The sequence below is a fragment of the Sturnus vulgaris genome, chromosome 18 (genome assembly GCF_052056855.1).
Source record: "Sturnus vulgaris isolate bStuVul1 chromosome 18, bStuVul1.hap1, whole genome shotgun sequence".
Classification (NCBI taxonomy): Eukaryota; Metazoa; Chordata; class Aves; order Passeriformes; family Sturnidae; genus Sturnus; species Sturnus vulgaris.
This window is the reverse complement of record NC_142260.1, coordinates 3,053,965-3,081,021: the sequence shown is the minus strand read 5'-3', so window position 1 is coordinate 3,081,021 and position 27,057 is coordinate 3,053,965. Positions and strand designations below refer to the sequence as shown.

The following is a 27,057-nucleotide window of genomic DNA, read 5'->3' as shown; positions in this document are numbered from 1 at the left end:
TTAGTTGGCAGTGCAAATAGAGACAAGTTTGGGGAACTGAATCCAAATATTTACATTCTCAATTTGGCCTAGTTTTTGTGCTTGTAAACATTCTTAGTCAAATTGAACTTTGGTGAGGTTATAAGTGGCTTTGCCAAACTTTGGAGAGTCACACCCTACAAGACCTGAAATTCCCCCTTTTGGGAAGAGTTTTGGATGTTTTTTGGGTGTACATACATCATCTGAGAGTTAGTACTCATGGTTTTACCCCTTATTTGACTGCAAAATCTTTTCCTGTTTGCTGCTTTTTTTCCATGTGGAAATGCCTCATGCTGGTGAGCTGTGTCAAGTTAAATGTCATGGAGGAGAAGTCCTGTGCAGATTTCAAATTTCATAAATCTTAGTCTCCTATGCTGCTCTAGAGCTCTGCCCTGGTAGAGAGGGGCCATGGTGGAGATTCCCCTCTCTCTGTAGCTACCCTTTTCCTGGTCCTTACGTTTCACTGAGCAGAAGTTTAAAGGCTCCTTTGAGCAATGGGGATGCTTGCTTATGGAGTTTCAGATTTAAATCCTCTTTTAATTCATTTTCATAGGCTTGGAACAGCTGTCAGATTTTGCTAGAAACTTTTTATTCAGTGAGGACGGAGCCTGAAAGATGTGTTCTCCATTAGCAGTTGAACTTTTTAAAGTCAACACTACTACAAACTGTAGGGATAGGGATCAGATACTACATTAACACTCCTGTGTGGGGATGCCTTCCTATTTGGGGCTGTTGCTGATAATCAGAGTTTGCAGGATAGAGGTGGCTGAGTTGCAGTGAGTTACAGGAACAGTTCCTACTCATCAGTTGAGATCTGGAGCTTTGTGTTCTTAGCCAGCCGAGTCTGGCCTGCCTTAGCTTAATCCACGATGAACATGTTTAGGGTAATGTAACTTGTTCTCCATCTGGACTGTATTCTCAGATAGTTAAAACTGTTCAGGGAAATGAATGGTCTAATTCCTACAGCCAGTGCTTTTGCTACATTCTGCTGTCATCTTCTGACCTTGGAGATGTGCTTGGTAGGTTGAGGAACACGGGACAAGAGTAGGTGCTCAGTTTTAATGCCACCTTCACCCCTTCTTTGAAGATATGTTTGGTTGAGCTGCATCAGCAGGCTGAAAAGCTGTCAGCTGCTGCAGTGTAGAGAATTCAATGAACTTGTGCAAATGGAGAAGTCCTTAAGGACCCAGGGAAAGCACAGTGGGTTTCTGTCGGAAGTGCACCCCGTGTGTGTTCACACACACAGGAACGGGATGTTATTTCAGTGTGAGTACATCTGTCTCTTAATTGCTCTTTAAAATGAAGATGTAAGAATGCTTAATGTGTTAACATTTAGTATTAGGACTGGTGCCAGCACAGGAAACCAGGTCTTTGAGTTGAAACTTTTAACATTATTCTCTAACTCCCACGTTATTAAAAACAGTCACTGCATAAACTTTTAAAGCCATAATTCATTTTATCATTTTGATGAGGTTGTCACACTGAATTACTGGTTTGCATTTTTTCCCCTTGGAAAAAAAGATTAGTAGTCTTCATGGGACACCCAGTCACAGTCACAGATTCTAACTGACTAGCACTGTGCAGAACACTCTGCTCAGCCTGCTGTTCCAAGTATTAGGGCAGAGACCAAAGATTTTGGGAGGGCTGGCCTGGAAGATCTTGCAACCCTTCTTCAGCGAGGAGCAGATGTTTCAGACCCTGACTCTGCTCATTGTTCTGGGAAATCCTTCAAGTTAGGAGATGAATCTGTCTCTTGACATTTTTGCTTTCATCATTGTTATTACTTGAGGGAGTACAAATAGTTTTTGCAATATGGGGTGAAATTAATGAGGAGTTCTAATGATTTTGATCCTTTGTCCTGATGAAAACTCCTATCACTTGAAGTCACGGGAAAAGACCTAAAATCATATTTCTATGTGGGCACAAAGAGAAATTGGACATATTGATTGACTCACTGTGTGTGAAAGTGCTTCTCATTTGTGCTACAGGATTGTAACGATTGAAGTTTCCAGTTTGCCTCATATCTTAATCCTGCCTCTAGGCTCACAAGATCCTGTTATCCAGTGTTGTTCAAATGAGTTTTATGAGCCAGCAATATTGTTTTGAATAGACGGCAAATGAATAAAGTGCAAAAACTTATTAAATAATCAGCAAGCCCTGATTATTTCCACTGTGAAGTTGTAAATCGGGCTGCAGTTCCATACCACAGCTTGTGTTTTTACTGCCTGCTATATCCCTGCTGCATTGTTAACTTAATCTTTGAGCAGAACATCACCTGTGCCACTCAAGCTGCGTAAGAAGTGACTGACTTGAAAGAAATTTGGGATCAGGATAGGAAAGGAAAAAAAAGGATCATAAAGAAGAGGTGTAAAATCATCTGCACCTCCCTAAAGGCTGTTTGTAAAGATTACTTACTTAACAATCTCCAAAACTGTTCAAACAGGATTCAGTTCTCATCAATACAATTAATGCAGCTTCAGATTAGTGTGCATATTGTGTTGGTGTTTTATGGATGTATCCATCACCATTTCTCCTGTGGAAATGAGTACATATCTGGAATCAGGGAAATACAAGGACAAGCACAAGCTCATGCTGTCTCCTTCTTGTCACCTGTCTGGTCTGAAAGCCCTTGGGACACTCAGGGCTACTTGCAAGTTTTAACTGCACAGCCCTTATTGCCTGGTTCTGTTATTACTCAGCCTCAGGGTATCTTCCAGGCCTCCCTCCCTGCTTTCACAGGTGCTGTACTTCAGCTCTTCCCTTCCCAGTGCTAAGGATTGCTGCAGAGGTGTTTCTTGCTGATTGGCTCAGTGTTTATTAGCCTCTGAAGCAGCACTACTCCTGCTGCTGTAGTTGCAGAGCAGCTGGCAGAGGAACTGTTCTTTCTCTCCAGAGGTGTCCTCGGGCCTGGGAAGCAAAGGGGGATGTTGCCAGGTGGCAGAGATACCTTCTTATCTAATGCCAAGGTGAGCTGGGGATAATCTTTTGCTGGCTCTGCTTTTCCTGTGGCTGTGTTGGATAACACAGGTAACTCTCTAGAAAATATAAATTCAGGAGAGGCAAAGGCTCTCAGACTCTTGCTGTTTTATCTGCAAGTAAGGCTTCATCTAAACTCTTGTGCTTTAGGGAAAGTTGTCTGTTAGCTCCCAGGGAAATGCTGGAGATTCTTTTCTCTTCTTTAGTGTTCTGCTTTTTTTCTTTCTCCTTTTAGCCCTTAGCTTCCCTCTGAAAGCACTCCAAGCCCAGCAGCTGGGCTGTAATGAGCTCTGTGTGTGCCATGATCTCTACTTGTGCTGCTGCTTCCAAGCTGTAGGTGGATGTGGATCCACATTTTGTGGATGCCACTTCCACTGTGGCTTGGGATTTGTTAGGTCTTAGAAGGGCGATGAATGGTGACAAATTCTTCATCCACCTGTGAGTCACAGAAAATTTGTGATGGCTGCTGGTGACAAGTTCCTTGCTTGTTTGTTCTGATATTGACATTTGTATTAAGTGCAATGCCAAGAGACGTATCAGGCTGTGTTTTGTGCTGTTAAAGAGTATCACATTAAGATTTAATTGTGATTTCAGCTTTAATTCTGGCATTGTTTGCCATTGAGCTGTCTCCCTGTGGGACAGTTATCTGTGAGCTGGAGAAACCAAAAGAGAAGTTGGTGAAAGTTCAGCTGAGGCTCTGTCCCCCAAACAAAGCAGTGAGAGAACCATGAAATTTTCAGTGACAGGCACATACTCCAGAGAGAATAACAGTGGAAGATAAAAAAGTTATGAGACAAATACACTGCCAATTCACCTCCAAGAGATTGCATCTGGAGAGGGGGAACTCTCTGGGATATATGGCTGAGGGGGAATGTGTGTCTTATCTTTTCAGTTGTGTTTTGTCTATTGTGATATTTCTGGCAACTGAAAAATGACAGGAGTTAACACCTAGCTTAAAAGCACAGCCTATGAAAAAGATGGGAGAAGTTTCTTGCTGCTCTGACTGAAGCTTTTGAAGATTAATGGTTCACATTCAATCCATAATCATTATTTTTAGTAGACAGCATTATTATGTACAGAGAGCATGAGATGAATCTGACTGATTTTTGGCATACTAGTGTGGGTAGACAGATGTGAGAGAGGAAAGATTCTGGCCTATTCTTAAATCTGGAGAGACAGTAGAATGTTTTGCTCTGTAGAAGTGTAGCTGAGCCACTGGGCTTGGAGGTGTGCTCTGGAAGCAGGACAATTAAGGTTAGTGGCATATTCATGTGAGAAATTCAAATATGTAATGCATATTCATGAGCCTATGGATAATGGCTATAACAGCAGGAATCCAGCCCTGCATAGCTGAGTGCTTTGTCTTGGACTAAAAACTTCCTTTTCCCTTTCCCGTGTGCTTTGCAGCAGCACAGGTTGGCAAGCACCTCTGCCTGCCCAGCCCAGACAAACACGGAGAGGGAAGGTCAGCTGGGGTGGAGACCACACAGAGCAGCTGCTTTGGACCAGATCAATTATCCCAGCAGCATCTGCTCACCTCTTCCTCACCTGGCACTGTAGTTCTTGCTGCAACTTTTCAAATTGTTTCTGAATCGACTTTTTAAAATTAACTTTCCCCTCCTAGTTAGGCAGAGTAAGGGGAAAGTACATGTTAACTCTTTTTTACTGGGGGAGACTTATGAGAACCCTAAATATTGGATAGTCAGTGAGAGATGTTTTGATCCAGGATTCATTGATATAAATGAGATTTTATATATATATGTATATATATGTTTTTGCTTTCAATACACAATGAAGAATTACCTCCATAACTTCTACAGACTGAATGGAATATTCCTATATCGGGTCTAATGGAGATAAATCCACATGATAAAGCAAAGAGATGAAAATAACCGAAAATATCTGAATGATGAGGGCCTCTGAATCAAACTATGACTGGTGTTTTTTTAGGAGTAGAGTAAATGTCGATAAAAAGCAGGAGCTGAATTCAGATAGTAGCAGAAATATGATGAGCAATAGCAAGAGAGCTGCATCTTTCATTTGTAAATCTAAAAACACTTAACAAATGTGAACAAATGAAAAAAAAGACTGCATCTGACTTTGGTAGATGAGGGAAACATCAGTGCAGATGAGAAGGATCAGGAAGGTAATTCTGGGAACAGATAATTTTTTTTTCCTTCATTTTCAGTGTAAGTCTTAGGAAAAAGAGAAATTGTGAGGCAAAACATTTTCTTTTATATTGAGCTACAAGTACCCAGAGTAGTGCTTTTGAGATGACAATATTGCTGCTGCTTTTCAGTGCTTCAAATGGCTTCCACCTGCCCCCACAATGTAAAATGTTATTCTAAGTGAAGTTACCTTTCTTCAGAAGGTGTATGATCAGGTGGGGAGACTATCAGGAAAATTGAGGCTTTTAATACCCAGTTTCTTCACTGCATAATCTCAAATATTTATTAATGGACTAATATATATATATATAGAGAGAGATGATGTTAATACTTTTTTTTTTTCTTGAAGAAGACGAGTTCTTCTGTACTTATGTCTGATTTTTGAGTCGTAGTCATAACCACTATTTCTGGGTACAAGGAGGCAATTATTCTGTATCTACCTTCCCCCCACTATGTGCCAAGAGACAAAGATACTTTCTGGTACATCAGTGTGCAGCTCAGGCTTACATCTTATGCAGAGTATATTTATCATGTCTATTCAAAAGATATTAATTTACCCATTTATTTTCACAAATATTTAAAATCCTGCTTTTTGTATGCAGTTTAAAGTAGCCCTTTTTCTGGATGGAAACAGAGGTTTGCTTTGGCACATAAGTTATCACAGCAGATGTTTTGTTTATCATTAATTTTAATTTGGCCAGGGAGTGGAGGACATAAAAACCCTTTTTGCCTTCACAGTTTCTGATCATTATTAATAAGTCCTCAGCTCTCTGTAAAGCCTTAACTAGGTTAGATTCAAATAGAACAAAAAATTCTCTGGCTTTTTATACAACCCTGCTGAGATTTTCTAAATCACTTATGATGGTTAGATGCTCATTTTCCATTAAAGTCAGTTTGAACCAAATATAAAAATCCTCAGTGTGGCTTTGGCCTAATTGTTCAACAACAAAAGATCCACGTGCTCTTCTTAGAGGGAACTCGGGACCTTCACATTAGGAATGTGCAAGAAAAAGACAGCAACTTCTTGTTTCAGTGTTTTCCTTGTATTAAAGATACTTCTACATGTCTGTATATATTTCTGCTGAAGCAGAAAAGTACCTCTTTCTGAAAATAATTTGACCCCAAAATCCAAAATACCTGCCTTGCTTCTGTTCTCACGTGTAGAAGAAAACAAATTTGCTGCGTAATGTTTGAATTTTAACCACTCTGGGAATAAACACCCATGAAGAAGAGCATGTTGATCTTTGTCCGAAAGAGAATACTTTATTTTTCATAACAATGAAGTACAATGTCTGTGAAAAGAAAGCAAGAAGTCTGGGTAAAGAATTATTACCTGGCAAATCTCTTGTCCAATTGTCGATTTTTTGCTTAGAGGTCTTCTAAGTCATTCCATTACCTGGAACCTCAGTTTCCCTGTGTGTTTGTAAAGCAATAACTGATATCTCTGCAGCTGTTCCTGAGATCTGCACATTACAGAAGCAAAAGTAACCAGATATTTGTATTTAGCTGCTTTTTCTGACATGTACCTTTGCAGTTTGCTGAATTTTTTTTTTTTTTTTGTAAGCTGGAAAGATTGCAATGGACTGAAATTGTGCTGGTGGCAATTTTCCTGTACGATTTCAGTGAGCCCGAGCAGTGCACGTGGCTCGGGGAGCTCTGAGCTCGGGAAGGCTGGAACTCGTGTTTGTTCTGCACCGACACCTCTGGCTGAGCAAAGAAAAGGTGTTGATGTTGGAAGGAGCTGCAGCTCTGCTCCCTTGCCAAGTATGAGGTGAAGCCATGAAGGAAGGGATAGAAATGATGTGTGACCCAGCCAAGGGTGTTCCAGACTGCTCCCTCTGAGTAGCTGGACCCTCAGAGGCACTTGAGGACTCACCATCTGCCAGCCAGGCACTCTTGTGAGAGGCTCAAAGCATCCAGCTTTTATAGGCCTGTTAAAGCAGTGCTGTGCAAGATGCTATTTTTTTTGTGATGCAGCAGGTTTTCTGACTTTTTCTCCTATTTCCCATTGTCCAGGAACTCTACCATCTATGTATCAGGTTACACTTTCATTTAAACAAAATGCTACCAATATGATTCCAGCTAAACATGCTACATAAAAGCCTTATTTTACTGCTTTATTAAATGTGTAACAAATCTATTTGGCAGACACCTAATAGGAAATGTGTATAGGTCTCTCTTGCACATTTACTGGGCTCTAAAGTTTTCAGGTTCAGGTTAAATTGGGTCTTGGATATCACTTTCTTTGAAAAACTTTTCAAATAACCTTACTTCTTTCTCTGCCCTTTGGATTCTGTAGGACTCTGTCAGTTTTTTATACGTGCTGCCTGGTTGAATTGATTCGAGTCCTCTAAAGCAAACCTGGCTACAACTTTTTCAAATTTCACTTTTGTGTAAATGGATTGCATTTGGGTCAGATGTTTTTAAGCTACATACCTAAAACACAGAAGGGGGAGAATAAGCAGGTAACAGGAGATGTGTTTACATCCTTAGCTGTGCTTTGGTTTCACCGTGTCTTTTTACAGATGTTTGGTATCACAGCTGTAGTTTTTCTCCTGTACCCTCTCTTGTGGAGGGGATGCAGGCTGGAGAAGGGAACTGCTCTCTTTTCTTCCCCCAGTATTTTTTCTGGTCTTTTTCTACATTCATGTAGGCATTTACAGAGCTTGGATCACAAGCTGGGTTAGCTGATCTTTCATGACAGCACTGTTCTGTATTTACCAAAAGTTTCTTTCAGTACCATACTAGATCTGTTGCTACTCTGGAAACTTTCCCTTTCTTGTAAACTGATGGTGGGAGACAGTTTCATCAGGAGACCAGGCTGGCTGGAATTTTCTGGCTCAGATAGAGGAAGAAAGAATATGAAAGGGACAGAAAATGCTTTCAAGTTGTGCATCATGAGACTGAATGGAGGTGATTTAGTATACTGGCTGCTTGTTTTCCTCAGAGTTCTTCTCTGTCCTAAGGGAATCCCTCCTGCAAAGTCTCCTTGGTTTAGGCAGTTTGTGACCTACCCCTGGCCCCACAGCTGCTCCATCCTCAGGCAGTTTGGGCATGTCTTTACACTGGGCCAAATGCCAATTGCATATTTGGGACTGAAACCCCATCTGAGTGTATTTTGGTTTTTTTTTGTTTGTTTAGGATTTCTTTTTTTTTAAAGCCAGAAAAAGAAATCCTGAAAATGTCTGTTTTCTGTATTTTGCAAAGGATGTTGCTCACAATAAGGGCAATGGAAGTCTAAACCTTGAACCATATTAACACACTTGCATTTTGCTGAGTTAAGTCAAGTACTTAAGTGTATGCAAACCATGATACAGTGTTTCTTAGAAGAGGATCATGAAGAAATGATAAACTCTCAACAAGGTGAAAGTGAACTTTAGGCCTTTCCAGTGGTTTTGTTCCCATTTGGAAACCTGATCCATTGATTGTTTTCTCTACTGTGCTTAGTAGTAACAACAAATGAATTGAAAAGCAGGGACAAGCATCTGTTTTTCCATAGCTAATACTTAACAAGATCAGATTCTAGATCCTTCTGAGGGCTGAGTGATGCCCAGTTCGTGCCACCTGGGAGCATAGTTGTTAGGAAATCAATGCCTTTAATACACTGGATTTCTACTCCATTTGTTTAGAAAGCTGGGGGCTTGCTGCACAGTGAGGATCGTGCTCCTGGCTGCAGTTTGCCATGCCCACCCACAGTGCCCTTCCTTCCTCTAACACTGGATGTCAGTCTCTTTTGCAATCTTGTTGGAAAGACCAATGAAGGAAGGTAGCCTGCACCCCACTCCCCTGCTTCTCAGGGTATTTATTCCTCCACTTAATGTAGAAGGGTGAAAATATCCCAGTATGATAGTGTATGACCCTTGCTTGAAGAAGCACAATGACATTTTCCAGCAGGCTTGGGGGCAGAGTAGAATCTGCCTTTGAAGAGGCTTTGGCAAAGCACGGCGTGCGATATGAGACTGGCTTTTTCCAAGTCCTCTAAAACATTCTGACTAAACAGTTTCTTGTAGGCTAAACAGACTGGGAAAGGCTCAGTCTGTGGGCAGGAGACTGCCCAAGAGCCTGCCTGGTTCTGTGATTCAGTTCATGGCATCTGTCCCCTGACCAGAAACATGTGTGCCAGTGGTCCAGCACGGAGCTGAGGGCACGGTCCTCTTGGACATCGTGCTTTTAGAATGAGATCTGGATCAAATGCTGGGCTTAACACTTGTGCTTGTCTGCCTGAGGAGTTATTCTATGTCTTGGACCTTAGCAATTGTTCAAGGCGCCCTGAGCTCACCAAAATGTAATAATGATTGCCCTGCAACATTAAAGTGTCATCTAAAGATAACACAAGACCAGGCCACCAACGCTGTTAAACAATCACAAACAGTACAGATTAACTTAGCCACTAAATCAAACCAGGAAAACCCTCCCTTCTACCCTTACCAACCCCTACAAAGATTTGTTGCTTTTGACTCCTCCTTGGAAGATCACCAAATTTGGAAATGTGAGCTATTTCTGACCAGTTTGGCATCAAGAATAGGGTGCTATTTAAGTGCTTTTATTTTATTTTGGTTTGGTTTGCTGCACTTATGCCTCCACAAACTTCCCCTCTTGCTCTAAATGGATACAACAATATTTTGTCCTTTGTGCCCTCTATACTTCTGTGCTTTGCACTGCTAAGTGAGTATTATATTTTGCTCCAGTAACAGCTCTATTCTAGCAGATGAAGCAATTTGTGTGAGTGCCCAATTTTCACTATTTATTTTTCAAAGGTGTTGCAAGGTTATTAATGTTAAATGACTTGAAATTCTTCCTTGAGGAATATCCTATGACTTGAAGCAGTGTTTAAGTCAATGAAGGCATAAAGATCTTGCCTATATGTATTTTGAAATCTTTAGCTCATATTTGTGTAGGTAATAATGCCTAGTTCTGATACAGCACTTTTCAATGCAATTCTCCAAAGTGCTTTGCAAAGCTGGATGGAGCCATTACTAGGGCTAATTAAAAGGTTTAGATTCATTGAAGCATGATTAAAATAAGCTGTTTTGCTTGTGCTGAACACTTTCTGGAATTCATTTGATGCTGGGACAGCTTCCTGAGGAGCCAGAGTGGGCTAAAGATGTAACTGAAACAGAAACAACCCAGCAACATAAAAAGCAACCCAGCTTTTTATGGGAGAATGGACATATCAGCACTGCTGGCTTATTGTGCAACATAACGTTTTTTAGTTTCAATCAAACGTGAGATAAAAACAAGAAATGACACTGTGGATATTTTAATGTCCTTGAATAATTTTAGCCAGTATCTCCATTTTTGTAGGTTAAGAAATCAAAGTGGAGTGAAAGAAAATGACTTGCATGACTTGAATTGCCCAATATGCCAAAGATGGAGCTGGGGCTTTGAGTCTTGTGGCCACAAAGCTGCCTCTCATGCTTCACCATAGTTTAACAAGGCTCTTGCTTTACCACTTTTTCATAAAACCCCTTATTTCCAAAAATTAAAATTCCAAGCCAAGTAAAATGTGTAGATAAATAGTAACAGTGAATTTCTCCTGGTCAAAGAAAAGGGAAGCTAAGTTTACCTTTAGTATTAAGTGCTTATGCTGCAAATGAGAACAAAGCATTTACTGTTTCACTGCTGATATATTGCAATATGCACAGAGCTTCTTGGAGTTTGGGAGCGGAAATGGAACTGGAATTAATTTCCTCAGAACTATAGAAAAATAAAATGAATTCCTGCTGTTTATCAGTGTCCTTAAGAACATACCTGTTATGACATCATAGAATAGATGACAAAAGAATAGTGAGATATACCTGTGGCAAGGTGGAATTCAACTAGAAATTTTTGAAGGTAACTGATCCACCAAATACCACGGTGATGCCCCACTTTTAGTTGAGGTCATCCTGAAGACAACGCTTACCCTGCAGTGCTTTGTAGCTGGGGAGTGAAAAGAAGGTACTGCCCTCAAGTCAGAAAAGGCCTTCCTCCAACAAACAGCAGAGATTCAATGCCCCATTTATTGTCTTGACATTTTGTTTTATTGTTCCAGTTCGCAGAGCAGTCTCCAGAGGTTTCTAAAGTATGCATGAATAAGAGAGAGAAATGAACTCCTAGTTTCTTTTGGGAATTGTAGCTTGGAGACAGGCTTGTCTATTTAAACCCATCTCTTGCTCCTACTGGCTTTGGCAGGAATCTGGGTGGCACAGTACCCTCCTACCTCATCTTCTACTTTATATCTAGATCTACTTTCATTGTTCATGCCATGCTGTTTGTTAACAAGCCAGTGGTCTCCTCAGATTTTTTTTTTTGTTTTGTTTTGTTTTTTTATTGGCTGTCTTATTTTACCTTTAGTCTACAAGCACTAGTTGGTGATTGAAGCCAGATTTCTCAGTCTTTCTACATGCATGAACCGTGTGTGTAAGCAGTACCAAAGGTCCCTTTTTGATGTGAAGAAAGCAGATATAAGAAGTGGACAGGAAGAAGAGAAATGCATGCTAACTTTGACCTCTTTTTAGTATACTACCAATAAATTAATCAAAGATGTCACTCACTAAAAATTCTCAGAGCTTGTGGGGTGACTGGGCTATAAGTAGGTTTATGCAGCATTGGTCTTGAAAAATTATGTATGGGAATCTTCATCACATATGGGAGAGAAGTTATGTTTATAACCCAGAATATAAATGAGATGCTAACTGGAACAGCTTTGTAGTGTGGAATGTCTCTTTTTGCTTCACAGCTTTACATAGTTCAGTGCTTCCCCTTCTTCATGTCCTCATGCCTAAGGAATGCAGACGAATAGCTGGAAAAGGTTTGTCTTAGTGCTGTTGGGTCATTAAGGTTCTTGGCCAAAATATACCCCTGACCTCCCTGGTCAGAGGAAACTTCATCAACAGCAATAGCTTTACTGAGACTTTAGCTAGAGTGTCTCAGCTGTTGTGGATGAGGCCTGAGGGTGCTGAAGGGGATTGATCAAAACCTGCTATAACTCTTGTTAAGTGTGTGTTTGGTGAAAACCTTTATGCCTCATTTCATGCTAGGAGAATGCCTGCAGAGGTATTACTCCTGGACCCGTATTTTTGTAAAATTTTAGAACACTTCTCATCAAAATCCCTGCAACAGAGGAGCTATTGGCATCTCCAGCTGCAGAAATTCAGCTCTTAGAAGGAGCTGGGCATCAATTATGAAGGTGTGTAATTAACACTGCACTGATTGCACCACAAATTTTGAAGCAAATTGCTTCCAACAAATCTCTGTGTGTGGACATGAGGAGTTTTCATTTTTTCCATAGAGGAGCAATCAGCATGGCTTTCTGCTGCACAGCTCGTGCCTCCAGCAAGTTCTCTCTGAACTGGAGCTGCCTGCAGCCTTGCAGGACCTGAGCAGTGTGATCTGAGAGAATGTTTATGAAAAACACCAGAAATGTTGCCAGGCTGGCATCAGGAGGAATGCTAATACCTGATCAAGGAGAAGAGCCAAATTCTAGGACCTTGAATTCCAGTCAGCAAATTGGAATTCTGCAGGAAGCAATACAAAAATCTTGTGGACTATCCTATATTCTTCTTGTATTACAGACAGCTGTTTCTGTATATCTGAACTTAATCAAATACTCTGAATCCTTTAGGTTGGAAAAGGCCTCTAAGATCAGTGAATTCAACTGTTAACCCAGCACTGCCAAGTCCACCATTAAACCATGCTCCTGAGTGCCACATCCACACAGCTTTTAAATACCTTCAGGAATGGTGACTCAACCACTTCCCTGGGAGCCTGTTCTAGTGCTTGGCACTATCTTGGTGGAGAATTTTTTCCTTATATCCAAACTTAACCTTCTCTGGTGCAACTTGAGACTGTTTTCTCTCATCCTGTCTGTTGTTACCCAGGAGAAGAAACCAATCCCCACGTTGTTACAGCCTCCTTTCAGGTGACTGCAGGAGAGTGGACCTTTACAGCTCCATTAGGAAAGGTCACATCAAGACACTGGAGCCTGTGCGAAGTGGAATACCCTGACTGTATATACTGAGCCCTCAGTACATAATCCTGTGATGCTGGGAATCCTTTCCCATTGTCCCTCTGAGGAACGTGAGAAGAGTAATTTAAGAACATGCACCTTAAATGCAGATCAATGTGCAAGTCACATCTGTTATTTGACAGTATAAAGCTTCACCCTTTCTGATAAAGAACCCATATATGGGGGGTTGACATAATCTTCCTCAAATCATTAGTAACTGATTAGTTTCAGATAAAGTTTATTTTCTTGTAGTTATTGTTGTTCTTAGTCCCTGCCTTTCCTGTTTTGTGACCCTTGTGGGAAGGTTAGGTCTCATGATGGGGCCAGGCTAATTTTGCCACATCCAGAAACCTAATGATTAAAACTTCTGGATTCAGTTCCAACTGACCTATGTTCCCATAAGGCTTGTGCTTATTGCTGAGCATTGTTTTATGTATTTTCTTTATTATATTAAACCTATATGAATGTGCTCCCTGTTATATACAAGTACCTGCAGAACTGAGTGTCTTTTAGGGAAGCTGAGTTTTGGTTTTTGCAAGCATGCAGTGTCGAAACAGAGCAATGCAGACAATGTTAGAGCCCTAAAGTTGTCCTTAGGGAGAGAACATACAGGATCTCTCTTCTTCCTCCAGGTTTCCCTCCTGGAAACCTGGACTACCTGTGGGACTCCCAGAACACACATTCCAGCCCACTTTGCTCTTTATTATCTCACACTGTCCTTGCACATGTCCTCAGAAAACGAATGTGACTTTTGTAGGCATTTGTACCTGCATAACCACCAAAGGCTGGAGGGCAAAGCCCCCTTTTTAACTTCAGGGGAATAAAAAACCCAACCACAATCTCTCCACCCCAAAACTCCAATCTTTCCTGCAAAAAAAAAAAACCCCAAAACAAACAAAAAAAAAAAAACCCAGAACAACCTCAGAATATGTAGGCAGCAAGACATTGCAAGTGCTTTTGGTTGGTTATTTAAAGACAAAACTATTTAGGAGTGGGGTGTGGCTAGAATCAAGCAATGCAGGTAGATGATTTAGAAAGTAGACAGCTGTGTGTAAAATGGTATTTCTCCCAACACAAAATAATGTCTCCAGAAATTCTGTCTTGGTTTGCTGGTAGCTTATAGTGTAGGATGTCCCCTATGCAGGTGCCTATATAGTTGGTACTATTTTGAAAAAACCCCAGATTTGAAAGTTGCCTGTGTAATACCTCTGTTGATCATATGTTCCATTTTTGGCTTGTATTAGTTTTGCACATCATTGTGCCACTTTTCAGAACCTGCAATAACTTCTGAAGTTCATACAGTGCATCTGGTTCTTGGTGTCTGTTCTTAGTGGAAATCAGCTCTCTTGATTTCTCTGCCTCTACCTATGAACAGGAAAGAGAGAAAAAGGTTGGTTTGTTTGTTTTGTTTGAAAGGATGATATGTAAAGAGGAGGAGTGACTCTCCAAGACCAAAAATAAAACAACTCCAAAACTGGACAAGTTTTCTTCCAGTGCCTCCAGCCTGGGCTCCCAACAGACAGAGTTAGATGAGGCCAGAGTGCTCACTAGGATTGGAGCATATCCTGAGAACAACTCTCTGTGCAGTTCTAGTTTTGCTGTGGGGCTGTAAGGATGCTCCCTGCCACATTGCACTTAGTCCAAGTGGCAGAAGCTTTTGAAGTTTTGTTTCTGTAACAATAAAAAACTTATTTTAAGATTTTGTTTTTACCTCAGGCTAGCTAGGAAAGTCTGGATAGCTGAGAACCTTGCTAAGTGGGAAAAACTGAGTTTATCCACCAGCAATTTTTGTGAGCAGGAAATAGTGTTTCTGTAATGTAGTATTTCTGTTTTGAAGAAAGATGATTGCTTGCAAAGGTGCCTTTCCTGTTCATACATCTGATTGTATAAGCAGAGATGTTTTGAACTCTGTCTGAACCAGATTGGTATCTTACCCTGGAATTAATCACCAGGAAAACCAATGACCCAGTTTCCCAAACCTGCTCTGGTATCAGGTTAGCTGCTACTTCTTCAGATTTTCCAGGGTTCAAAACCAAGGTGCTGAATCCCTCTGAAAAGGTGTTGTGATATTTCTCCTTCCTCCAAAATTCCCCTTTAATGCCAGCCCCTGGCTACCATGTGATGCTTGTCCTAATCATGCTCCGAGGTCCATCAAGCCAGGGAAGATGAGCAGGAAATGGAAACTGTGGGGGACATGGCACTGTCAGGGAGCAGAGAGCAAAGGCTGAACCATGAGAGAGGATGAGCCAGGAGCTGAGGGTGACCCCAGCACGGGTAGGACAATGCTCTCACTCTCAGCAAAGTGCCATGGTGCCTAACTGGGACCAAGCTGGTGACACTGACAGATGTCACTGGTAGCCCAGTGGTGGCTGTGTAGATGCAGAGGGAAGAGCTGGGACCAAGCTAAATCCACACAGCAAGTCAGGCTCAGCAAGGACAGGGCTGGGGGTAGGCAAACCTGCAGCATGGCTGAGCCTGAGCTTACCCCAGGCTTCTGGTCCCTTGGGCAGGGGCTTTGGAGGTGCAAGTCCCAGATCTGGCTGGACAGGGCATTTAAGGGTTGTCGATGCACTTGGGGACCTGACAGCTGCTCTTATGTGGGCACCACTGCCATAATTAATGGCACTTGTTATTTACTATGTAAGAATTTCTTCTGGGCTCTGTGAGACAGCTCAGTGACTAAAGTGCTACTGAACATGAGTAAGGAACAGTAGGGCTTCCTTTCTGGAGGCCAAATGGTGAATTACGAGTGTACCTCGGGCCAAAGCAGGGAAGAGTCCAACATTTAACTTCCTGAGGAGCAGATTGGAAAGTGCTGAGTCTTGATGGGCTGGGGCTCCTGCCTGTTGATGTCCCCTGCAGTCCCAGGGTAAAGCTGAGGTGGGCAGTTGTGCACCAAAGAGAGGGACGTTTCTGTGTTAATGAAGAGCTTGGGTGAATGTAAGTTTTGGAAAAGGGAAGAAAAAAAAAATTTTCTCCGAATTTCTAGCCTTAGACTTTTCATGGCCAATTTGTGCCTAATTTTCCTCTGTGTCAATGAGAAGAAAATGAACACAGTGAGTGCAGTGAATGTCTGCCTTGAGGGCTTGTGGAAAAAGCTGGCTGAGCAGGTCACTCTCCTGGCCTTGCAGCAGTAGGGTGGTGACTCAACACTGGCCTGAAAATACTCAGTGCTGTTCTGATGTCCTTTAAAATGAAGGAATGTGGGTCTGGCCTCAAGCTTGAAGAAGCCTGTGGGATGGCCCACGTTGACTTCAGCAGTCTTGAGAATGAAGCTGTGCAAGGTTTGCACAGAGCTGGCGCCAGATGTGCCTCCCACCCACAGCTCCAGCAGTGAACATGTGTGCACAAGGTCGGGGCAATTATGGGAGAGTTCAAAGGGAGCTCTACATCCGAGCAGAAATGTTCATGGGCTGATCTGTGCCTCAGCAATGCACTTCCACACAGCAGCCATCCACAGCAAGGGGCCTCCTCACAGGAGGGAGCATCAGGCTCACCCTGTCCCCCAGGCTGAGCTGTGCATGTGTTCTCTGCGAGATGAAGTTACTGCACGTGGGGTTCACAAAATTAAACATGTAGCAAAGTCCTGCAGCTTGCCTGCTTGCAGTTGGATCTGTAAGAGAGGTCTGTGGTACCATGTGTTTCTTGCAGTCAACACTGATATTTTTGGGGAGTGAGGCTGAAGTGTAGGCAGCACGTAATGATTCATGTGGAAGCAGTAATTGCACGAGTTGCTGTGGAGGGGGTTACAAGAAAGCAAGAAAGTGAAAGAGAAGATGTTCTTAACCATCATGGTCTCTTGAGATAAGCCTGATGTGAAGATGAATATGCTGATATTTGCTCCAGGAAAATGCCAGAAAGTTTGGTGTGAAACCTCCTGCCCTGTGTTGTTGGATCTCATATAAATTGCCCTTTTCCATCTCCAGAAGTGCCATTTTTTTGGGTATGAATCCCTCTGGTGGAGCAGGGAAGAGGTGACCTTCATTAGGTAGGATGTGGTGGGTTTTGTTGCATCCTGAATCTCTGCAGGGACACTACAGTTGTGTCACACCCCCAACGTGGTGGCTGCATCCTGCAAGAAGAAGCTGTCAGCTTTCACACGGAGTGACAAAGCTATAAGTGAAACACTGGATGGTTATCAGATATCTCTCATTTGTATCACCAAAGGTAGCATTGCTCACATTGGGTCAGGGTGTGCTGGTCTGGCCCTCTAATATTCAATTTCCAGACTGGTTGATTTTTCTCTTCTTCATCTTTACACATGCTGTAAGGCTGCCATGTTGTGCTCCAGGTGCTGCTGTGTTTTGCTGGCAAGTGAAGCAGATCTTGTTTGCTCTGTATACAATTACAGTGACTAAGGAATTTTGAAGTAAGACCTAGAAGTGTTGTCACAATGTGCTCTTACCCAATGTTATTGTGTGGGAAACGGTGGGTGGTAAATGCAAAAGAAAAAAAAATCAAGCTTTTCTTCCTTACTCTTGTCAACTGTGCCAATTTTAATGTAGGTTTTTTTTTTTTTTTTTTTTTTTGTATTTGTTTTTTTCCCTACCTTCTTTTAAGGCCAGAATTCCAGGAGCTAAGTGACTATCAGAAATCTTGACCCTCTCTGGCTTTTATAGCTACACAGGAAAGCTTTAAAACATGAGTCTCAGAGACTTGAGATCTGTAAACCTAACAGGAGGAGTGCACCTTTATTTTTTTTCTTAGAATTCTGTGATTTGTTTAGGTCATCTCACAGCATCTCATGGATTTATTTCAAGGCATAAGGTACTTAAACCCAGTAAAATGAATTCCTTATTTTCACTGCCCACTTGTTGTGTGGTGTTGGAGGGAGAGCAGGAGCTGGAGCCCCTCTCCCAGTGGGCTGAGGCATGACAGGAGAAAATTGTGTCTGCCTGGAGTGTAGAGATTGTGTCCACTGAAGGGAAAGGAACTGCCACTTTGCTTAGGACTGGGGAGAAGAGAGACCTTCCATTATTTTCCACACTGGTGAGTATTAGTAAGGGATGGACAAAGCCACACTTTTTTTTTTTTCTAACTTATTATTTACAGCATAGTTACTTCCCTACTGATGTCACTGGAAATATATTTAATTGCTGCAACCTCCAAGCATGGCCAGAGGTCAATGAGAAGAGAATCTGCTACTCCAGAATTCCAGCTTTGTGTAAATAAACAAATAGTTTGGTAAATCCCTGAGAATGGAAGCTGGGGGCCATGGCACGACAAGCAAACCCATCAAAAATAGGCTTCTTGTTGTTTGTTTTGTATTTGATTGTATTTGTAGACTGAATTTTCTGAGCAGGAGGGTTGCACATACTGTATGCAATTTATCTAAAAAGTACTTTGTCTAGAAAGCTAGGGGAAGGAGAAGAGGAGGAAAGGAATAATTTTTCAGAGGTGTTCTCCTGCTGCTTTTAACTTTCATTTAAAAAGAGATGCTGACTTATAAGCTAGAAGCTTTCTCCTGTATCAGGGTGGTACAGCTTTATGGCCATGCTCTCTGCTTTGCTCCCATTTCAGGAACTGCACTGAAGGTGAGCAGGGCTGTTTGCAACCCAGGCACTCTCCTCCTGCAACAGCTGTTTTTCAGAGCAGAGCTTTGCAGGAAATCAGATGTGATTGTGCATTAAGACTTTTTATCTCCCTCCCAGCCACGCAGATGAGGCTAATTTTCTTCCAAAGCTTTTAATTGGGAAGAAAGTGTTTTGATGTTTCTTTTCAGACCCTTGAAAGTTTGATTGGTCCTTGGCACCTTTCACTGCCTATCCAGGTTTATTTGGTAAAATACAAACAGGTTGAAATCACTGAACTATTAAAAATATAAATTGATCCCATCCTCCACCAACCCTTTGCTTCCACAATCCTTCCAGGATTTGAAGCTCCATAGAAACTCACCTGTTGATTCTGGCATGTGACAGGAAGGTCACCTTAGCATCAATGATAGCCAGATTGAGTGGGGAGTAGCTGGTCACTCTGCTGTATGTTTTTTTTTTTTTTGGGTGTCCTGTAATTTGACTGCCTTAAGTTTTACATTACAGCTTTAAAACTGGGCAGATTCCCAGGGTTCTGTATATATTTAACTAGCTGTATGCTCCTGGTCAGCTTGGGAGCCCTGGGGCTGGTGTGGTGTCTGCATTTTTGTGGACACATTAAGGACAGGAACAATCACTCACCTCCAAGTGTCTGTGGATAGAGTTTCTTATCAGTTATTTCAGCTCCTGACTAGAAGGTGCAAGCAGGTACTTGCTCATCTAAAACTCTGGCTAAATGAACTGTGCCTTCAGAGCTACATACCCCACTGAATGAAGCAGCCTCTGTGGGGTAGGTGCTGTGCCTTTGTAGAGGTCTAGCACAATTTACCTTGTATTACCTTACATTTACCAGCTTAAACCTATATTGCCTGATATGTGCTTGCTTTGTTTTACAAGAAGGTTTTACAGGGCATCATTTGTTTCCTCGCTGATCTCAGTGTGCAAGTAGTGGTTACAGCTTTATGAGGCATCAGAGGAGCATGAATCATCTGCAAATGGTAACAGTCTGGTTATTCTAAGCTGCATCTTTATGATAACCCATGTATTAGGTAAACAAATGTTATAACCCTGCACTGAGGCATTGAGATGTTCATGTGACTTTGGGTAGGTCAGTGGTACCATGTTAAAATGAAACTCAGGGTTTGGAAGATCTTAATCTGTCCATGCTGCCACTGTGTGACTCCTGGCTCTGAGCTTGCCTCCAGGTGACCTTTCTAACTGAGAATTGCAGAATCTCTTTCTTCTACCAGTTTTTATTTTGAGGAAAAGAGGCAGAAAATCAGGACAGTTAAAAATAAGTTAAATATAGCATTGTCAGGAACCAGAATGGCTTTACTTTGCCAGAGGAGAGTCATACTTCACATGTGAATGATCTTCTTTTGACCTAAACTTAAACCATGAGTTCGGGGAACAGCCATTTATAGAATTGGTTAGGTCTGTAATTCACTGTGTGAATAACAGGATGGTCTGAAAGAGAAAAACAAAGATCCTTACTTCTCAACAATGAACAGAATAAAGACTATCAAGTTCTCCTGGGTTTTCTTGTTGTTACTTGTTTTTTTTTTTTTTCTATGGAGAACAATTGGTGGGGTTTCAGAAATACTTTAAATCAGTGCAAACCATTTCCTATTGTGGCTGGCAGCTGTTCTGTGTTTCAGAGCATGGGCACAGCAATACTCATTAAGAAACAAATGCTTGCAAAGAACAGATGAGTCTGAGGTTATGGTTAAGGGAGAATGCACCCCCATAAATTACTGCATTATTATATATCAAGAATACTTTTGTAGTCTGTCACTGAAGCAACGGTTGAGTGGGATTCTGCATTCCACACTTGAAAATGGTCCCAGTTCAGCCAAATACTTGAGCATGTGCTTGAAAGCTGAGCATTGACTTCAGCAGCTTGGCTTAGAGCTGACTCAGGTTCCATGCTGGCCTGGAAGGCTGATGGAATTCTCACAAGAGCTCTCATGTGGTATTTCCTCTGGTGAGAGTGGACAGCAATATTTGTGTGCTTCCTGTGCTTGTGAAATACAACAATCACTCCTTCTTCTTCTGCAAAGCTTCTTACCTGGCTGGATCACGGGGGAGGGGGTGAGTGACATCCCCTGGGGTGGGTTGGGCTGTGAGTTGCTCAAAGCTCACCTGTTGTGAGGTATGGAGCTGCATGATACAGGGAGCAAGCAACTGATGTTAATTGGTGTAGCTGCCTCCCATTAAGGAAGGAGAGCCAAAGCAAAAGATTTGATTGCTCAGGACTGAAGATGATTGCTCAGGATTGACTAATGCTCTTGGTTTTCCGTGCCACCATCCTGACTCCTGTAGCATGTGACTAGCAGGGGTGATATGCCTTAGTCATGATGTCTCACCCTGAACAGGACAAGATGTGGCATTAGTTTGTTGGGTATGGATATTCCCATAATGAAGTTCATTTTTACCCTCACAATATTGTTTTATAGTTTCCTTTTTTTTTTTAAGATGGAAAGCACTAATGCAGTCTCAGCATACTGATGTATCAGAAAGTTAGTTACTGTGTCAGGTAGGCAGCTGGTGATGTGCAGTTGTAGGCTCGGAGATGGCTGTAACCTGTTGAGAATATACTGGCTCAGTTTTTGTACAGATCGCTGGGAGATCAAATTCACTATGCTTGTTTATTCCTTCTGTATTGATTCAGAGTTCTCAAGTGAAGATAGTTCAATGCAGAGATAATAAAGAGAAAACAAGCCTGACAGACATTTTGTCATTTTTGGCAAAAGTAAATAATGAGTTTGCAGAGCCCAGCCTTTGTGTTTGGAGAGCACACGTGATTTACCACGGGAATCAGTTTGGCATAGCATAGCTGTGCCCATTCAGCAGGACCTACCATTATCTTGTCATGTTCTTTAGCAAATTGACTTTTACAAGGCAGCAATTCAAAAACATGAAAGAGAAATGTGCTGAGCAACCCATCCCTTCTTGTCCCCCCCATCCAGTGTGTGCTGGCAAAGCTGCCACAGTCTCACCCACGGGCATGGTGATGCTCGGCTCCCTCACTTGCTCTCAGGATCTGGGCGTTCCGTGTGTGTGAGCTGGTGTGGGTCTTGATTTTATTATTGTGTTCTCAAGCTCCCAAGTTGCTGACTTCTCAGCTAAGTGCAACAGTTCACACATGGCTTTCTGTCGTGCTTCCCTTTACAGACTTAATAGGATTTTAGTGGTACAGCAGGAGTAACAAAAGCACCGTTAGCAACATTTTGTAAATCTCGCTGCTTTTCAGCTCTGCTCACACACGGCTTGCAGTCTCCCACGGACAGAGAAAAATGGCCAAAAGCAGTGAGGTTTCTGGGCTTGTCCTGACTAGCACTGCCTTTTGCTGCCTCTGAAGGCAGAGAATTGAGCTAGAGGAACGGCTGGTCTGACCCTGAAGGGGATTTTTGGTGTTTTTCAAGTACATCTCTATTTCAGTCTTAACACTGAAGTAGCTGTAGACAGTATTTATGCATTCTTATATGTTTGGCAAATGTGCATGGATTGTGTTTATTTTTAAGGGGCTAATTTAAAATGTGTAAAACTTTCCTACCTTCTGGGAATTTAGGATGCTCAGTCTCTTCTATGCCTCAGCAAATGGCTTCTATTTAATAGCATCTTTGTACATTACCATTGAGAGATGACTATCTCTGTGGATGTGCCCAAGGGTGAAAAAAGAGTGAAAAAGTAAGACTGAGAGGAAGGGAGATGGGAGAAGGAACATTCTTTGTTTGTGCAGTTTTTTTCAATGGATAATGTGTGGGAAGGGCAGGGAGAGATGCTCCAAGAGTATTCTGAGATAACAAAAAGGCTTGTTAAGCTAACGAGGATGGAAATGACAGCCCTACCCATCCTTCTGTCTTGCTCTCCTATGAACTAACCAGCACCCAAGCAGCCTTCTTGCTTGGGGCAGGGCTGTGCCAAGCAAAAGGACAGCTCCTTTTTCTGTTCCTTTGGGTTTTGAGATGACACTGCAGAGCTACTGGGGTTTTCCCTCCAGCTCCTGAGCGTAGCAGCTTCTGCCTGGAAGCCGATGACACTGCCAGCTCCTCGTGTTTTGACAGGTCCTCTGGCACCAGCGTGTGTCACCACACTCCATGAACCTGCCCCACAAACCCTCTCTCAAGCCACAGTGGTCTTTTACTTGAAGGAGTGGATATTTCCTCAATAGAACTTTCCTCTGTAGGAAGTACTTGTTTCCTTTCCTCTGCAGAAAATCTTTGTTACTCAAATTCTGAGGATTAGCCAGGCACACCAGGGATGCCAGTGAGGGAGACCCATCCTGAAGTAGCAGGTTTTGGATCAGGCTGTAGCCCATCACTTGTGTAGGTTTCTCTTCCTCTCTCAAGTAAGGTCTTAAAATCTTCTGAATGACTCACTCAATAGGAAAAACTCTACTCTGTACTAATGGTTCATGGGTCTTTCTAGCAGATGTAAAATCCAGTGAAACATATACAGTTTCTTGAGTTTTAAGAGGAACAGATGATTTAATAAGCAGCTATAAATCTCTTGGGAATGTACAGACATAGTCCAACAGCAAACTTCTGCCAGAGTTTTCACTGACTAGACTTATAGCCTATGAGTCATAGCAGTCTGCTCCACTCTCCACCTCAATTGCCTGTTGTTGTTTTGGCTTTTAGAGGTGCTCTGTGCTGCATATGGATTTTTTATCACCTTCTCCTGTTAATGGGCTTGCTCTTTCATCCAGGAGACAGCCTCCAAGCAGTTGACTCTTATTCTCTGTTTGTGCATGACAGTGCATGATGTTTCTTTTCCATTCCCTAGCTCACCATGTGATTTTAAAATAGTATAAAGAAACTGTTTTTGAGGAATGTATTAACACAGCCTCCTAAATGGGCCTAGTAGTGGGAATCCAGTTAAATTAAAAGAGATACAGCCAGTCTCTTCTTCATATAGTAATGCTTTCCTTCCAGCAGTCTGTGACCATCTTATTTAGGTTAATAAGTTTATTTTAACAGTATTTCCAATAGATTCAGTTATTATCAGCTCTTTAGAGATAAGGGAACAGGCAGAAAGCAGAAAGTTGTTTCAGTTGCCTGTATCTCATGCTGAATTGCAGGGGATGGTTGTATTTTCTAAAGTATTGAGCTGCCATTCCAAAAGGATGTAAATGACACACAGTGTTTTATAAACATTTCTACATTATGGTGGACTGCTGGCTGGCTGTGAGTGTCTGAGATCTGGGAAGGGGGACTGCAAGCTCTTGTTTTATTTTACAGCTGGTTCACAAGCTGTGTGAATTATACTTGAGAGCCACTCTAGAGGAGGTGAGGAATTCAAATTACTAAGATTTGCTCCAGGACACGCCCAGGTAAACTAGAGATGAAATAGTGATAAGACAAGGCTTTGTGAGGAATATTAAAACATTATGGAGGCTTTTACCAGACAGGTGCACTGCAGCTTATTTTGAATGCAGCTGGATGGAGGGGTTTTTTAAAATTACCCACAGCATAGGTTTTTTGTTTCTTTTAAATCTTATAATGTAACTACAAAAATACAAGAAAAAATGTGCAAAATTCTGACTTTGCCAGAATAAACAGGCAATAAAATCAGGTTCTAATTCTTTCAGTGGCTCAGGATAGCGTTTGCATTTGTTGCTCTCTGGGACCATGTAAGTTGTGAGGGAAAATTCTTTTTTCTGTGGTAAGGATGATGAGGAAACCCTGTTCATGTCTGGCCTTTTTTGGGCTGGAGTGAGCATCAAAATTCATAGATATGAAACAGTTAAGAAACTAGAAACAGCTTAGAGGCTGTTTAATGTACAGAATTGTATAATGTGACCAAAAATAGATATTGTTTGAAGTTCTTGGTGGGATTACAATTTACTGCATTGTTCCAACACGTTCAGAAAGCCAAAGAGGCCTTGTGTTACTAGCAAAGGAAGCTATCCAAGGTCATATACCTGAGTGGTGTCAAAAGCAAGAACAGCATTTGACTCTTGGGACTCCTTGCTCGGCCTCTCCACAGAGCACAGGAGGAAGCACAGAGGTTTTCAACACCATGCATGTGTGTAAAATTGCCCTTTCAGCTCTTTCTGACAAACTGAGAGCGTTGCTTTATGCTTTCAGTGAGCACAGAGCTCTCACGTTCACTGATGGGACTTTCACACGTCAGGAAATCAGAAAATTGGAGACGTAATCAGCGTGTCTGTTCTTGAGTGAGGAATTTTCCCCAGAGCAAGTTGTGATGTGTGCTCCTAATGATTTGCATCTTACACTTCAGACTTTCCATGAGCTGCTTCCAGCACTGTAGGCACTAACTTGTGTTTGCAGTGCACACACACACACCCAGCTGCAAGGTATAACAGCCATAGCTTGCATGTTCAGATTTTGGCATCACTGAGGGATTGACTGGGGATGTTTAGTTCCTTTGGCAGCCTGGCCTAGCTGTGGGGTTTAGGTGGAGATGTTGGTGCAGCATTCAGTGCTACCCCTGGTTAGTAGTTAGCTAGAAACTGAGGCTTTTAAGAGAGGTTTTGCTTGCCCTCCTTCACTGGCAGCAAGATCTTTTGCAAACTTTCTGGTGTGTGGTCTGTGCACGCTGAATGGCTGACACTGAGCCTGTGTTGTGGGATTTCACCACTCCCATGGTATGAACAGCAAGCAGCAGCAGTTCCAGGGAGGGAGTTTTGTCCACCCCCTTAAAACAATGTACATAGCAATGGGGAACATCATGTGACCATATGGACCTTTTCCAGTGTTTTAAAGGGAAAATCTCTAACAGTGTCCTGGCCTATGTAAACTGTATAGTTTTCCCAGACTTGGAAGAAAAGCACTGGTACTTTCCCAAGTTCCACCCTTCTCATTTTGATGTGGAAAAAAAAGAGGGTTGATTCTTGCTGTCCTTTTGTCCCTAAAATGGGAAGTAGTTTAATGAAAATGAGAAATTATGTTTTTCCGTGTTAAGAGGCAAAATCTTTTCTCTGAGCCATCTGTTTTGATGAGAATGAAACAAAATGTGTACTTTTTTTCTTAAGTAATAACCTCTACTCTTATTGGTGAAGAGAAGACATGTAGGTGTGTGATTCTCCAGCAGCCTAAATGTAGATGTTGGGATAGTCCATCCTTGGACATGGGGCTATTTTCAGCCATATCCCCCAGCTTTGTTTGGATGAATGTACAGAATTGAAGCAGGAAGGATGACCTTGCTTTTAAAACAATCATCTGGACCTTGGGTGCTGGGAGCTGAATTTCCAGGGCTGGGTCTGGCTTCCTCTGTGGTCTGCAGTGTGCTGCTCTGGGAATGTGTGTGCCACACAATGGATGTCAGCACAAAGGGCCCTGGAGCTGACTCCTGCAGATCTGCACTGCCCTACACTGCAGTGGGGCACTGCGTGGTGCCCCAGCCCCCTTCCCAGAAAATACAGCTGCACCAGTCCTGGCACTGCTTTGTGCTGCTGGAGCTGTGCTGCTGCCAGTTCTGGAGTTGGGGTGGTTGTGGCTCATTTGGACATTTCTGTGCCACACTCCAATTGCAAACCCAGGAAGCACTGAGGTCCTGAGAAACGACCACAGAGTTCATAAAATGTTTTTGTACCGTCTGCCTGGTCTGGTTTTGAGTTTCTTTTGTTTTGCACAAGCTTGTCCTAGTCACCCCAATGTCACTGACTTTGATCATTACCTCTGTGGCACTGGAAACCAGCTAGAAAAAAAGCCTCATTTTGGGTGTTTCCAATGCCCAAACTATTTTCCAGAAAGCTCCAATTTTGATTGACCCAACTGCCTTCCAGGTTCTAACTCTGGCTCAGGGCAAGCAGCAGAGCCTGGTGTTTAGAACACTGTTGGCCACACACAGTTTCCAGAGGGTTACTGTGCAGACTTGCACACAAAGCCATTGAGCTCCTTTTTTCTGAGCAGCCACACTGGAGTGACATTTACGTGGCTTTGCAAAGCACCCTGAGGGCCTTGAATGAAAGGAGCTCTGCATATTCAAAGCAATATTATGTTTATCTGTTCTAGCCAAAGTAGAGAAGAAAATGCTTTCTTGTCTGTGGCTTAAAATCTGCCTGCTATGATGTTTATGATGGTACAAAAGACCAGCTCTTTGTATCCCTGAGAAGGCACATGCTGCCACTGGCTTTGGTTTCCATGGGGTGAAGGTGATGGGAGCAGTGCTTGCAGTGTTTGTGAGAAGTGGGGCTCACAGGCATTCCCCTAGCATGTCAGCAGCAGGTCACAGGGTCTCCAGGCCAGCTTGGAAGTTAAAGTCATGACTAAAATAAAGGAAGCCAACTGTGTTAGCACACAGAGAAGTCCTTGCCTTTTGTCCAAAGGAACATCAGGCTGACACTTTCTTCTTGGAGTCTCTTGGCTCTTAGCATTTGGAAGATAAGATCTGTCCAGTCAGAGGG

The 27,057-nt window shown here is 42.3% G+C and overlaps 1 protein-coding gene across 4 annotated transcripts in view; it reads left to right on the top strand.

The window, feature by feature from the left end:
• The window catches only part of DENND2B (DENN domain containing 2B), a 146,179-nt gene that overhangs the window by 3,541 nt on the left and 115,581 nt on the right, over window positions 1-27,057 (top strand). For 2 of the 4 annotated variants that reach the window (XM_088175338.1, XM_088175339.1), the window contains exon 1: window positions 2,877-2,984. The exons of the other annotated variants lie outside the window; for them this stretch is intronic. The gene's annotated coding sequence lies outside the window, so the exon portion shown is untranslated. Of the gene's footprint in view, window positions 1-2,876; window positions 2,985-27,057 lie in introns of those variants that run through there. 4 annotated transcript variants of the gene reach the window in all.